At 41.2% G+C, this 13,186-nt stretch overlaps 1 long non-coding RNA gene across 1 annotated transcript; it reads left to right on the top strand.

The window, feature by feature from the left end:
- The first annotated feature begins 640 nt into the window (after positions 1 to 640).
- On the top strand, positions 641 to 11,314 carry LOC116073137. The gene is made up of 3 exons (XR_004111687.1): positions 641 to 794; positions 10,769 to 10,917; positions 11,272 to 11,314. It is a non-coding gene; the product is annotated as an uncharacterized LOC116073137 (long non-coding RNA).
- The last annotated feature ends 1,872 nt before the right edge of the window (positions 11,315 to 13,186 follow it).

Here is a 13,186-nt window from a genome sequence, read left to right as displayed (position 1 = left end):
GCATAGCAATTGGGGAATTCTCTTTATCAGACCAGCCTGTGGGCAAGTCTGTGGAGCATTTTCTCGAGTGTTCATCGGTGTGAGAAGGCTCAGGCCACTGTGTGCCTTGCCATCTCTGGGTAGGTACATAGGCCTGGACTGTATAGGAGAAGCAGCTGAGCAAGCCAGGGATATTGAGCCAATGGTTTCTGCTTCAAGTTCCTACTTTAAGTTCCTGCTCAATGATTGACTTCCCTTAGTAACCCTTTTCTCCTTCAGGTTTGCTTAATAGATGTTTTATCACAGCAACAGAACACAAACTAGGACAGAAGGCCACAATGCCCATCCCCCCACCTTCCATAGGACAGAGGGCTACAGTGCCCATCCCCCACCCCCATAGGACAGAGGGCCACAATGTCCATCCCCCTCACCCCCATAGGACAGAGGGCTGCAATGTCCATCCCCCACCTCCCATAGGACAGAGGGTCACAATGCCCATTCCCCCACCTCCCATAGGACAGAGGGCCACAGTGCCCATCCCCCACCCCCATAGGACAGAGGGTCACAATGCCCATCCCCCATAGGACAGAGTGTCACAATGCCTATCCCCAATCCCCCATAGGACAGAGGGCCACAATGCCTAGCCTCCCCCCTCAGCTCCCCACAGATTCTGGGATTGGAACCTGGGTCTTCCTGCTTGCAGGACAAACCCCCTTGCCTTCCCAGTTGAGCCATTGCTTGTTTTTAAGGCCAATTTTCCAACTCGTTTTCTTCACCACTGACTTAGCTTACACTGGAACAGCTTGCATTTTGTGGTGTGTAAAGTTATTTAATATTTTATTCAGAGGCGGCTTTTGTGCTTGGGTAATCTTGTTGAATTTTTATGCATTTGTGTAATTCAACACCCGCTTACTTCAGCTTCACAAATTGTGGTTAGCCCTTTAACTAATGCGTTTTCTCGCTCCTTTAAAATTTATTTAGTTTTGATTTCTAACTTGGATTAGGGCAGGCCTCCTTATGCATTAAGTTCTCGTAGCTTAATAAGATAAATTTGCCGAGGGGGAGGAAACTTCCTCATCTTTAAATTTTTTGTTGTGTTTTCTATCTAGTTTCTATTTTTAAAATGTTGAAATTTATCCCGCTAGGTTGTACATACACCCAGGAAGGCTGGCAGAATGGGGCTGAATTTCGGGTGCCATTTCTACCGTTTCTCATTACTGAGTCTCAGTAGGAATGGGTCCCTGGAATTCGTATGCAAATAGATGAGGTTAAAGTCGTCGTGACTGCTTGACTGACAACCTCATGCTGCAGTGAGAGACAGGCTGGCTGGTGCCCATTCTTGGGGCCAAGCTCAGAAGCAGCAGTGGAGAAAAGTAAGTGGGGACTGTGTTCCAGCTTGAAGGAAAGCCGCTTCATGAGTCGCAGCGCTCGGGTTGATTCAGTATACCTAGAAAATGGCAGAGACATCAAGTTGTAGAGGAAGATGCATGTCTGAGGGAGCAAAGACCTGTCTGTGATATCCCCAGCCCTCCTGGACTATTTATTTCAGGAAAGCATGCTTTTTATGGAAGCCTCAGAGCAAAATGCAAAACAAACTACAGTTCTCTTGCCTCTCAAGCTCCAGGCAGCCTCTCCAGTCGCCCTTGGCTGTGGGTACCGCTTTTTCTAAGCACTTCGCTCTTAAAGGAGTGAGGTAAAAGTAGCCAGGCTAAGAGAGATTAAAATCTTGTTTGCTATGAAGGATTGAGGAGAGAAAAAAAATCCGATGTTTAGGTTTTCTGTGTTGTAGGACGCTGCTTTTAACAAGCATCCTGCTTTTCCTCACAGATCCAGGAGGAGCCATTCCACTCATGTTTTTTACAGGCTCCACCAGACTTCCTTCAGAAACAGTGTTGAATTGAAGAAACAGACTATTTAAAACAGCAGTGACCCTTTGCTTCATATATTTGGATCTCTCTCTGCCAGAGAGAGAGAGAGAGAGAGAGAGAGAGAGAGAGAGAGAGAGAGAGAGAGAGAGAGAGAGAGAGAGAGAGAGAGAGAGAGAGAGAGGAGCTTTCCTGCTTTCCAACTGAACGGGAAAATATGTATTGGGCCAAATTTGCTTGGCTATACTTCTTTATCTGCTTTGTAAAAACAGTATAATTTTCCTAGGCAAGGTGATGTGTTGTTAGGGAAGTTGAGAGCAAAGGATGAAGATGGTCCCTGGCAAGGCGAAGGGTTTTTTTTGTTTTTGTTTTTTTCTCTTTTTTAATTGTTTCTCCTTAGCTGCTATCCGTTCAGTTTTGAGACTCTTCTGTTTCTAGCTTTACTTTCATACTGAGGCGACGTACTTGAAAGCAGCAGACTTCTACCTTCCTCAGATCAGGCACAGCTTGGAGCAATAATAGATTCCTAAGTAATCACAGGAAGAAGGGGGCAGGGCAGGGGTGGGGGTGGAGGTGGTAGTCTTCTAGAATTGTTAGCTGGGTGTCAGTGAATTTCAACGACAACAGACAAATGAGGGATGGAAAAAGGGTTTATTGGTGTGCAACGCAGGGGTGAAGAAGGAAGTAGATTTATAAATGACAGACAGGAAGGTTAAAGACTTATGTGCCTCTTGGGAGGGAAAAGAGAATGTGGAGAAGAGGCTCCAGCAGGACCTAATGGGGCTCGCTGTGAAGGAGGAACAGGTTTCTAGAGAAACAAACAGGAGACCCAGAGTTTGCTCTGTTCATTAGTGCTGCAAACCCCCGCTTCTCTGCTTCTCTGCTTCTCTGCTTTCTCGTCTTGTGCTTTGCAGTAATGCTCCCGGGGGGACTTAGGGCAGGTTTGCTCTTGGTCTTCTTCCTGTGTATGAAAGCTGCCCTGAAGAGGGAATTTATGGCATTCTCAGTTCCCAGAAATTTCTGCTTTTAGTCAGATAAGGGTTGCGCCGAGAAGCCTTCCTCTTACTTTTGCTGAATCCCAAATGTTTTCAACTTAAGATCTCCTCCATAGCAACTCCACACTTTAGAGGCGCGACTCCAAGCTATCTGTACGCTTTGCAACTCACGATTTTAAAGAAAAGCTGACATGAAGACACTATCTGGAGCCTGGATTTTTGGCTTGGGAGACTAGCCCTTTATTTGTCTTATTGCGGTTCTTACTGTTTCCACAGCCTTTGCAAAGAAAGCATTGTATGTCGAGTGGGGACATATACAAACAACTATGGGCCAGATTGGTTGACTAACACCCCACTCATCCCTCAGCTATTAAACTCACAGGCAGAGGAGACAGGCTTTTAGTACAAAGGCTGAAAAGCTTCCAAGACTGTTGGTGTTCACTTCAGGGTGGGGCACGTAGAATGAGGAGATGCCAGGAAGGCCACCTCTAAGTCTCAGTGTAAGATGAAGGGAGGGACAGGGGTATCTGCGAACTCACCTTTCCTTTGTCTCTCTGCTCAGTCCCAGCTTTCAGCTGATTGGGCCTTCCCACTCTGTGGTAGACATTCATTACTGAGAACAAGGACAAGGCAAGTGAGGGCCCAAAGAAACAGTCACCCAAGAAAACAGTATTGTCGTGCAATACTTTACAAACTCAAAAGTAATGCAAAAAAATGCTGAAAAAAACCATCAGTATTTTAAATAAAGATAAGTTCTGACCTTTCATTTAGATAACTCTACTTCCCTGAGCCTATTTTTGATTATGAGCCCAATAAACTATTACTTACCCCCTCCAAAAAATTATTGTAGATTATCAATTTGATTTAAAAAGGCTCTAAGAAAATATTGTTCATCTACACTACTGGCTTAGGGTACTTTATTATGTTTTATTCTTCTCCCATCTAACCCTAGTATTTGGCTTTGTTCTAGTATTGTCTTCATCTACTACATGAAGACCCTGTGGCTCAGACACAGCACTGGTTGGCACAGATCCCCTCAGTGACACTCCAACGCTCTTCAACGAGCACTGAGCCACCAATGTCCTCCTCCATCCTAGGCACTGGCACTCGAGTGACTTTGCCAAGAAAAGGGTTCGCTAAAGATGAAGTCATACAGAGTCAAGAGAAAGAAAGAGGGAGAGGAAGAGACAGAGATACACACTAGGCGATACACATTAGGAGAAGTGATGTAGGATTGTGGAGGCTGTGACAGCCAACACAACATGCAAGCTAGAGAATCAGGGAAGCTAGACACATAGCTCAGTCCAGGTACAAATACTTCAGAACCAGCAAGGCCAGAGACTTAGGAGTGTGTCTCTGTGGGAGTAGGAGACATATTCGCCTCAGAGTCCAAAGGCCCAAGGACCTTGAGTTGTGAGGTCCGAGAACAGGACAGATGTCTCAGCTTGGGAGAAAGGAAGGGATGACTACTCTGGGCTTTTGTTTGATTCCAGCCTTTGACTACTAGGGTGGAGCTCTAATTAGACATCCCAATAAGGAATGGCAACATGCCTTCCTTATTCAGTCCACCAAAGCAAATGGCAATCACTTCCAGAAATACCCTCACAGATCTAACCAGATATAGTGTCCTACCAGATATCTGGATATCCCTTAATTCCCTCAAGTTGGCACTTACAATTGCATACCATTGTGCAGAGTTGATACATAGTCCCCCAGCCCTGTTCTTGCTCATAAACTTTCACCTACTTTGAATAAGCATGAAAAGTAAGGAAGAGTCCTGCCGGCTTAGCATACTACACATGATCTCAGCAAGGTGAACTCTTGCTAGCACTAGAAAGGCCCATTGACACGTTGCAGCTGTGTGTGTTGATTCACAAGAAAAGAGGAAAACCTGGGACTGTGGCTGTAAAAAGGAAAGCTGGACATTTTTTTTAATATAAATTTTCAATATCTAATAATTGCACATGAATGTACCTGATTTTCCATTAACTAAATGGAGTTGCCAAAAGGAACTAATGAATACTGCATGGCTGAGTTCTATAACTTTTTTAAAGGGAGGACTGGCCATGAAATAATTTCTTTTAATAAAGAGACAAAGACAAGTGTCTTTGTAATTTAATGAAAGGCGCCAGATTGGAACGCTTGCTACTGCATTCTCGCCTCCTCTCCACATGGACCTACAGAAGGCTCTCAATGTGGGTTGTGATGATTGATAGGAAGCTTAACTGACAGTTTGGTGGGCACAAAGCTTTAGACTCCAAAGCAGGTAAACTGCAAGACTGCACAATTCTCCTTGTAATTACATCCTGTTGTTTGGGGGTTCTCACAAACAACAGGTGAAGTATAGGCTGTAGGCTAGGAAGGTGTAGGCTAGGACTTTTTTCCTATTTAAGATGCCAGTGGCGTTACTGTGAAAATCCAAGAGACTTACTTGAGAAGAGAAAAAAAATGCTTCTGGAATTATTAGCTTTGTTTTGCTTATTCCAACTTACTACTCACAGCTACCAGCTTTCATTTTTGTTGTTGGCTCTGAAATAACTTGCTTTTTCTTATTGATGGGTCCAAAAACATTTTCATTTTAATATTCATGTTGCATTCTTTCTGCATCCCCCTGCATTAAAATGACTCTGTGGGCTCACAGAATAACTGATAGGGACCTTGAGGTGAGCAGATGTCTTCACGGGTCCCGTTTTTAAGACCCAGCTTCCTTAGAAGTGCGACAGACTACACATGCAACCTAGTAAGTTTCCAGAATTAATTGGAAACATTGGCCATTGAAGAGATTGAGAACAAATGAATCCTAATGTCTTTTAGGAACATAAAATTAGAATGGGCTGGCTTGATTGACAGCAGTCTAATGTTATTAACAATTATCTGGTTTAAAAAAGGAGGAGGGCATGCTTCTTTGAAGTCACAATCTTCATTTTTGTACTTGGTAAATTATTAACCATTCTATTAGAAAAAATAATGAGGAGCGGTAGATTAAATGGCAAAGGCGTAGTTAGTAAAAAGGAATGCCTTTTGATGGTTTTGACCTTGGGGATGAGATGGGTATGGATTAGAAGTAGATGCTTGTTTCCTTGGCTTATTTCTTTTTACTACCACATAAGATAGACATGGTTGTAAGCACAATGCAGGACAGTAAGACTATTCCATACCCTTCAACTAAAGATATTGGGAATGTGTGAAAATGTCAAAATTAGTTTAATTAAACTGAAGACATATCTTCTGAAAGACTACTGTGGGCAGAATTCTGAGCAAGGGCTTTGAGGATAAGGAGACTGTAAAGTCTATTAAAGAACTTATCCTCTGGCTGTTGAGACAAATAGAAACCTGGTAAATGTAGGAATCATTGTGTGTGTGTGTGTGTGTGTGTGTGTGTGTGTGTGTGTGTGTGTGCAGGGCATGTGGATGTGTGTGTGGGCACATGCTCATGCTTGTATATGGTCACATGGAGGCAACAGGTTAAGAGGGGTTATTCTTGGCCTTAAAATTTGAGACTTTCACTGAACCTAGTGCTCACTGGTTGGCTAGATGGGCTGGCCAGCAAGCTCTGGGGCATCTGTTTGTCTTTGTCCCCACAGTAGTGGGGTCACAGGCATGTGCCACCATGTTTTGCTTTTTACGGTGCTAGGAATCTGAACTCAGGTCTTCATGCTGGCACAGAAAACACTTTGCCCACTGAGCCATCACTCTAGTCTCATGTAAATCTTTTTGGCTATAATGTATGTGGGTAAAGATAATTTGAGAGTAATGGTATTTTTTAAAGGTACAAATCACAAGTATCATCAATTAATGTGTTTAAATGGACAGGGTAATTATAGCTAATCAAGAAAGATGATACAAACACTTGCAATGAGCAGGGCATGTACTAGATGAAATCTCAGAGGACAGGTAGTGTATAAAAATGTCCCCATCCCTCTTAGTCTGTATTAGACTCATATGATACCTCCTGCTCCATCCCCTTCCCAGTTATCTTTTCTCTCTGGTCATCAAACATTGGAGTTCCTTAACACTTAGTCATGAGCTACATGCTTTTCTCTGTGTATACCTGTCAGGGACTCTTATCCAGCTTTAATATGCTAATGTTCTTGGTTTCAGCCCAGAATGCTCTCTGGCTCCAGACTTGTGTGAATGGTCTCAGCTGCTTTGCTAACACTAATTCTTGGATATCTCAATGGATTTTTTTTCAAAAGCATAGACATGAGAGTGGGATAATTTATCTTCCCTGTATACTTCCTTCTTCTAAAGAATCCTTAGTTGAGGAACAGTAGCAGTAAGAGGGGAAAGCCAAAGAACTGAAGGTCTTTTTTGAAGCTTCCATTTGTCTTGGTCCTATATGAGCTCCTCATCATGCCTGGCAACACTGTCTCCACAATACTTTGCAAACTCAACCATGCTTCCAGGGCTCTGCATCTGTATTCTACCCCTTTGACACTTGCTTCCTGCAGCCAAAGTTCTTCCTTTCATAGCCCCAAACTGGTAACTAGGACACAGTTTGCCCCCCCACCCCCGGTTCATTTCTACCTTTTTCTTCAGTAATAAAATCTGAACTTTGTTTGGCTGCCCACCACTTTCTATCACTCAGACTGCAGTTGTTATTTCTATCTCACAGGTAAATGTTCTTACCAATGATTGGTGAATAATCTGGTAAATGGGGCTGGAGATGTAGCTCAGCTAAGAGCACTTACTGCTCTTGCAGATGACTTGAGCTTCATTTCTAGTACCTATAAGTAGTGCCCATAACTCCCACAAGATCTCACACTCTTCTAACTTCTGAAGGCACACATATAGTGCACACATATGCATATATAAGAAAAATGAGTAAGTCTGCTTTTTAAAGGTCAGGTATATAAGCCAACATGAGCTGATGAAATAAAATGGGATATATGCTATGTGGCACTGGTGACAGTATTTCTTGTGATTAAGAAATGCTGTCAAGTGCAAGTGCATGGTCTGTCTGTGCTAATCTGGACAAACTGCAAGAACAGTTGCCAGATGAATATCACAAGGATGGAATCCAGGCAAAGCAACCAGATACCTGTATGCAGGGAGTACCACCTTACCACCAAGGTTCCTATGGGAGGTGGCATATATTCATCTTCTTTCTGCCATTGCAGGATGAAGTTTTCCTGTCACTTGAAGTTCAAGCTGTCTTAAGTGTCCATGAGAATTTTATTCTCAACAATGCACTACTTATATGGATTCTTGAAAGCATTGGTTCCCCCCAACTAGATGGCATCTGTGTCTGATTTCCTCCCAGCTGATTTTCTCTACACATGACCATGTCTGTATATCATAGGATTAAGGGACTATTTGATAGATGAGTACATAGTCTTGCTAATGGGATAGTAACTGATTATACAATTAAAAAAAATAGCAACACAAGCTATTTGAGCCATGCTGATGACTGTTAAGGATGAGTTTAGGGGAGGTTGATCCCAAGCCAACTAGATGGCTGTAGTGATCATAGAGGGGATATACTGAGTACATCTTTACACATAGACTAAATGGGGACAGATAGAAATGGGTGCAGTGGAGAAGGGTACACAGAGAAGAGATCTTAGGACAGGACCGAGCATGGTTTGGGCAGTAGCCCTTTGTGAACGCACTGATAATACAGCCTTTGAAAGCAACATCAACACTCTGGGCTTGTCCCAAATGGTGAAGAGTCCTTGAAGATTTTAGGATACAAGTGAGGGCAGACTTCACGTCTTTATCTGTTCCTTAACTCTTCTTTGAGGATACCTTCACTTTGCAGTTTCCAGTCATTAGAGGAAAGGAAGAGCCCTGTGTTCATGATTGTACAATTATACATACAATAGGCAATGTAATTAAAAAACTTCCATTTTAAGCTTTTAAAAGCATGTCTCCTTAGTTGAAATAGAAAGAATAATTGCATACATGGTGTCTTACCTGTAGGCACATTTCACAGCTATTCATTTTCAAATATCTGATGTCAGTAATTTAAGAGAGACTTCCAGAACATTATTCCTCTGTGTTACAATGTCGGCCACTCAATAATTTCAAATTGATTCATTGCTGTACCTAATGGAAAAAATCATTTTAAGTACTCTACCCATTTTCCCTTAGGGAGAATGCTTGGGGAGCCTCCTGTTCAATAGTTCTCATGATGTCATGACTTGATTTTATGTGCCTCTTCGATAATGATGTTTTAGAGGACTGTAGTAGGACTTTAAACATATGATGCTAATTGGGAAAACCCGATTATTTCTGAGAGTTAGATTGCATTATCCCCCAAATACAGAGATTTCCTAAACAACTTTTTGAGCGGCTCATCTGAAATAGTTATAAGTGTTTTCTAATTTTTGCCAGTTCTAGGGCTTTTTAATAATTGTAACATGGCACATAGTCTTTTTGAAAAATATGAGAGCATGATTCTATCCCTGACCATATTTCCTAATCCAAAGTAGTGGGATGCATAAATCTGCCTTGCTAATTGTAACATCTACCCATTTTCTGACAAAAGACATAGTAAGTGAGGAAATAACTTCCCAGAGGGCATTCATGTCATTTTTCCAATTGAAGGTGTCACCTGTAGCCCATCCTGACCCCATGCCCTTTTCAGGCTTACCATATGAAGTTACAGGATAAGCAAAGGGTCTCTTTTTGCAGAAGAATCACACACCATTCAGTTGTGTGTGTGTGTGTGTGTGTGTGTGTGTGCCCGCGCATACGCGTGCGTGTGTGCGTGTGCGTATGCATGCAAAAGCCAGAGGTTGATGCTGGTATCTTTCTTCAATCACTTTCCGTCTTTATTTTTCTCTTCTCTTACTGACTCTGAACACATCAAGTGAGCTATGGTGAATGCCTAGTGAGATTCAGGGATCTATCAGTCTCCATCCCACAAACCTTCCTATCACTGGGGGTCAAGATGCACAAGATCAACATTTTATCTGAAGTTTGAATTCAGGTCCTCAAGTTTGTGAGGCAGGTACTTCATCAAGTGAGCATCTCACCAGACCCTCACTTTCATACATCTGGGCATCACAGAAACATGTGTGTCATTATCTATAGTATTTCTTGATGAGTTTTTGAAGATGAATAAATGCACAATGGGAATGTATTTTTTTTTCTTGATGCTCTTTTGGTGATAACTATGGCAAAATCCAGTGCATGTAATAAAAGTCTTGTGGTTCTGCTTACTCAAATTCCTTTTAGGATGGTTGGTTTGGGGAGTTCTATTGCCACTGTGAAAAACACCCAGTTTATTCCTATGTTTGCAGCCTTATTTCTTATGTTATTTGCTGTTTCCGAAGTATAAAGTTGGGGATGAATATTTTGATCACAGTAAGAGGTACCTTTACTGCAGCAGAAACTTGAAAGTGCCAGGCTGGTTGGGAATAGTTAGATGACTACTTCTGTGATTAGCTCTCACAGTTAATCTCTATCGCTCCCTTCCTAGAATACTCACACCTCCTGCCTTTTCTGAAAGGTCCTGGTACATAGTTCAAGTGCCTGTGAGTGTGCTGTTAGTTCTCACCCCCAAATCCTCCTTAGCCTTTTGTTCTTTAGAAGAATCCTCAGTTTTTTGTCTGTGTCTCATCAAAGTTTTTCCCAAAGTGTATTGTTTTATGTTCTTATAAATTGAACTCAGCACACTTAAACTAGCCAGCCTCTCCAATGTCTCTGTATTATGCTACACTGTGGATCTATTTTTCACTGTTTATGATTTTCCACAAATAAGAATAATGTACAATATACTCTGTGCTTCAGATCATTAATAAAGATATTAAATAGCATGTGCTTTAGTTTTTACCTCCTGGCACCCTGCTTTCCCAACTTGACTCTGGCCTGTTAACAGTTATTTTTTATTCTGTCAGGCTTTTTTTTTTTTTTTTGGCTTGTTAAAATATTACTGTAATAATTTCTAACAGAAAGTTCCTTGTAACATTTCTTCATTCTCAGTACCTTGGAGCAGAAACCAAGATAAATTGACAGATATCCTTTTTGCTGGGTCTGATGGCACAAGTCTATAATCCTACCTACACACTCTTGAGGCTTAGCTGGAAGGATAGCAAGTTCAAGGCTTGCTTGGGCTACAGAGTGAATTGAAGGTAGGTTTGGGTGAATTTAGTTATACTTTGCCTCCAAAAAACAAAAAATGAAAAAGAGAATTTAGGCTGTAGCTCAATGGTGGAGGGCTTGCTTAGTGTGAATGAGACCCTAGGTTTCGTCTTCAGGGCTTAAAATAAATAAATGGAAAGACATCCTTTTTCTTGTCCTGGTATTTGAATGCTTTGGAAAGTGTTGTTTGGTTGTTATAGCATTTATTGGAAGAGTATTATTTTAATAATAACTAATACTTAGCACAGCTTTGCTATGTCTCAGAACTACCCCATTCTAAATGCCTCATTTACCATTTACAGCATGTCTATGCTGGAGATAGAACTATTTTCCTTGTCTTGCAGAATGAAAGGCTGAGGCACCAAAGGACTTGCTTCAGTTACACAGTAAGTAGTGGATCCGGGTTTTCAATCCAGCTGCTTATCTTTGGAATCTGGATTCTTAATCAATATTGAATTCAAACCAGGTCCTGTAAGTGAGGGTGGCTGAAACAAACCAGAAAGGAAAGAGTCCCACATGCAGATTATCAAGGCAACATGATCTTCCAGTGGGCCGCCTGCCTCTCCTTCCCTCCCTTTCCTCCCTTCAGTTGATTGGCAAGCACCTTCTACCTTCCCAACATTTCTCCTTTATACCTCATCACCATAACCTTGATTCAGTGCATAAGTATTACATGCGAAGATCTCTGTAACAGTTTCCAACATCCCCTATCTTCCACAATGCACACTGTGCTGCTTTATAACAATATAGCAATGATCTCATGGCTTCCCTTTTTAGAGCCGTTGGATAGGTCCCATGAATAATGTCAAATTCCTCAGTAGCTGCCCAAAGCTACCTTTCCCTCATTTCCCACTTTGTCTCCTGAATTTCACATTTCGTGGGATTTTCCCTAAACTTACCTGTATTTAGCCCTTTACAAAATCTGTTTATTTGAGCCCGATATGCTCCTTCTCTCCTTAGAGTGTTCTGAATGGGAAGGCTGGGAGTTCACACACGCAACAGGTGGGAGTGGAAGCTACCTATACATAATGTAGGGCTAAGGATGAGGAAAGGTCACTTTCCCCAAAGAAAACCAAGATTCTGTTTGCAGAATCAGAGTGTTAATCATGGAAAGTCAGAAGATTCTTATCTTGTATAAAACATTCAGAGGATAGAGACCATGTAATTGATGTCATATAGGACTCGTTACTTGAAAGTCTTCAATTACCAAAAACTCATTTATAATTTTGACTAAGCTCCTTTTTTGAATAATTTTGAATAACCACTCATATTCAGGAACTTGAATCTTGCCTGATATATAGAGCAAGTGATGTAGGAAGAAGTTAGGTGATTGAAAAATCATTAAAACGTCTGCAAGGAAGAAATTTGAATTTCTTTGCAACAGAACATCTTTGAAGCTGTGCATTATTCATATAGAACATTACAACTCAGGGAAGATTCCAAAATTCACTCCTTAGCTAAGGGACAGGTATGGCTCTCCTGCTTATCAGCTTAAGAATTTATCGTTATGAGACAAGTGTCATAATGGAACAAGACTTTGCTATGAAGTTCAGCTAGGCAGACACGGAGGTTATCTGAATGGATGCAGTCAAGGGTCTGTGTCATTTATCATTGTTTCAAGAAGTTTTGTTGGCAAATCAAGCAAGAGCTGAAGCTCACTGACTCTATCTAATCCTGCCCCCTTTGTGTGAACTAGATTCAGGGTGTGTCTTGTGTTGTTTGCCTTAGCTGGGCTTATGGACCAACTATGTAAGGAAGTCAGGACTTGTCAACTCTCAGCTTAGCTACGATGGAGGTAAAATCCTTTGGTGATGTGAGGGTCATTGAAATATAGCCTTATTACAATGAAATCCAATGACTAAAAATTGTTCTTATTTTGGGCTTGTACCACAGTAAGAGCCAAGATTTTTAAGCTCTACTAAATACAAAACAAACAAACATACAAACAAACAAAAAGACTTTATGTATTTATGTTCATTTCAAAAAATACTAGTAGTGATGTATTATTTTAAAATATACAGTTAATATGTTTGGAGTTATTTAAAATTTATATTGAGAAAAATGTATGTATTTTAAGTATGGCTGTAGGTAAGCATCTACAAAAGGCTGTTAAATCGATTGTTGTTTTATATCAAACAACTTTTATTATACTCATTTTAATGATATAGTATTTTATAAATTTTAAAGAATATGACAAAAAAGTATTGCAGGTACTAAAGGGAGGGTCTTTGGGAGGAGTTGGGGTACAAAAGGGACACA

This window comes from Mastomys coucha, unplaced genomic scaffold (genome assembly GCF_008632895.1).
Source record: "Mastomys coucha isolate ucsf_1 unplaced genomic scaffold, UCSF_Mcou_1 pScaffold10, whole genome shotgun sequence".
NCBI classification, from domain to species: Eukaryota; Metazoa; Chordata; class Mammalia; order Rodentia; family Muridae; genus Mastomys; species Mastomys coucha.
The sequence above is the reverse complement of the archived record's forward strand: the minus strand, read 5'-3'. Positions and strand labels throughout refer to the sequence as shown.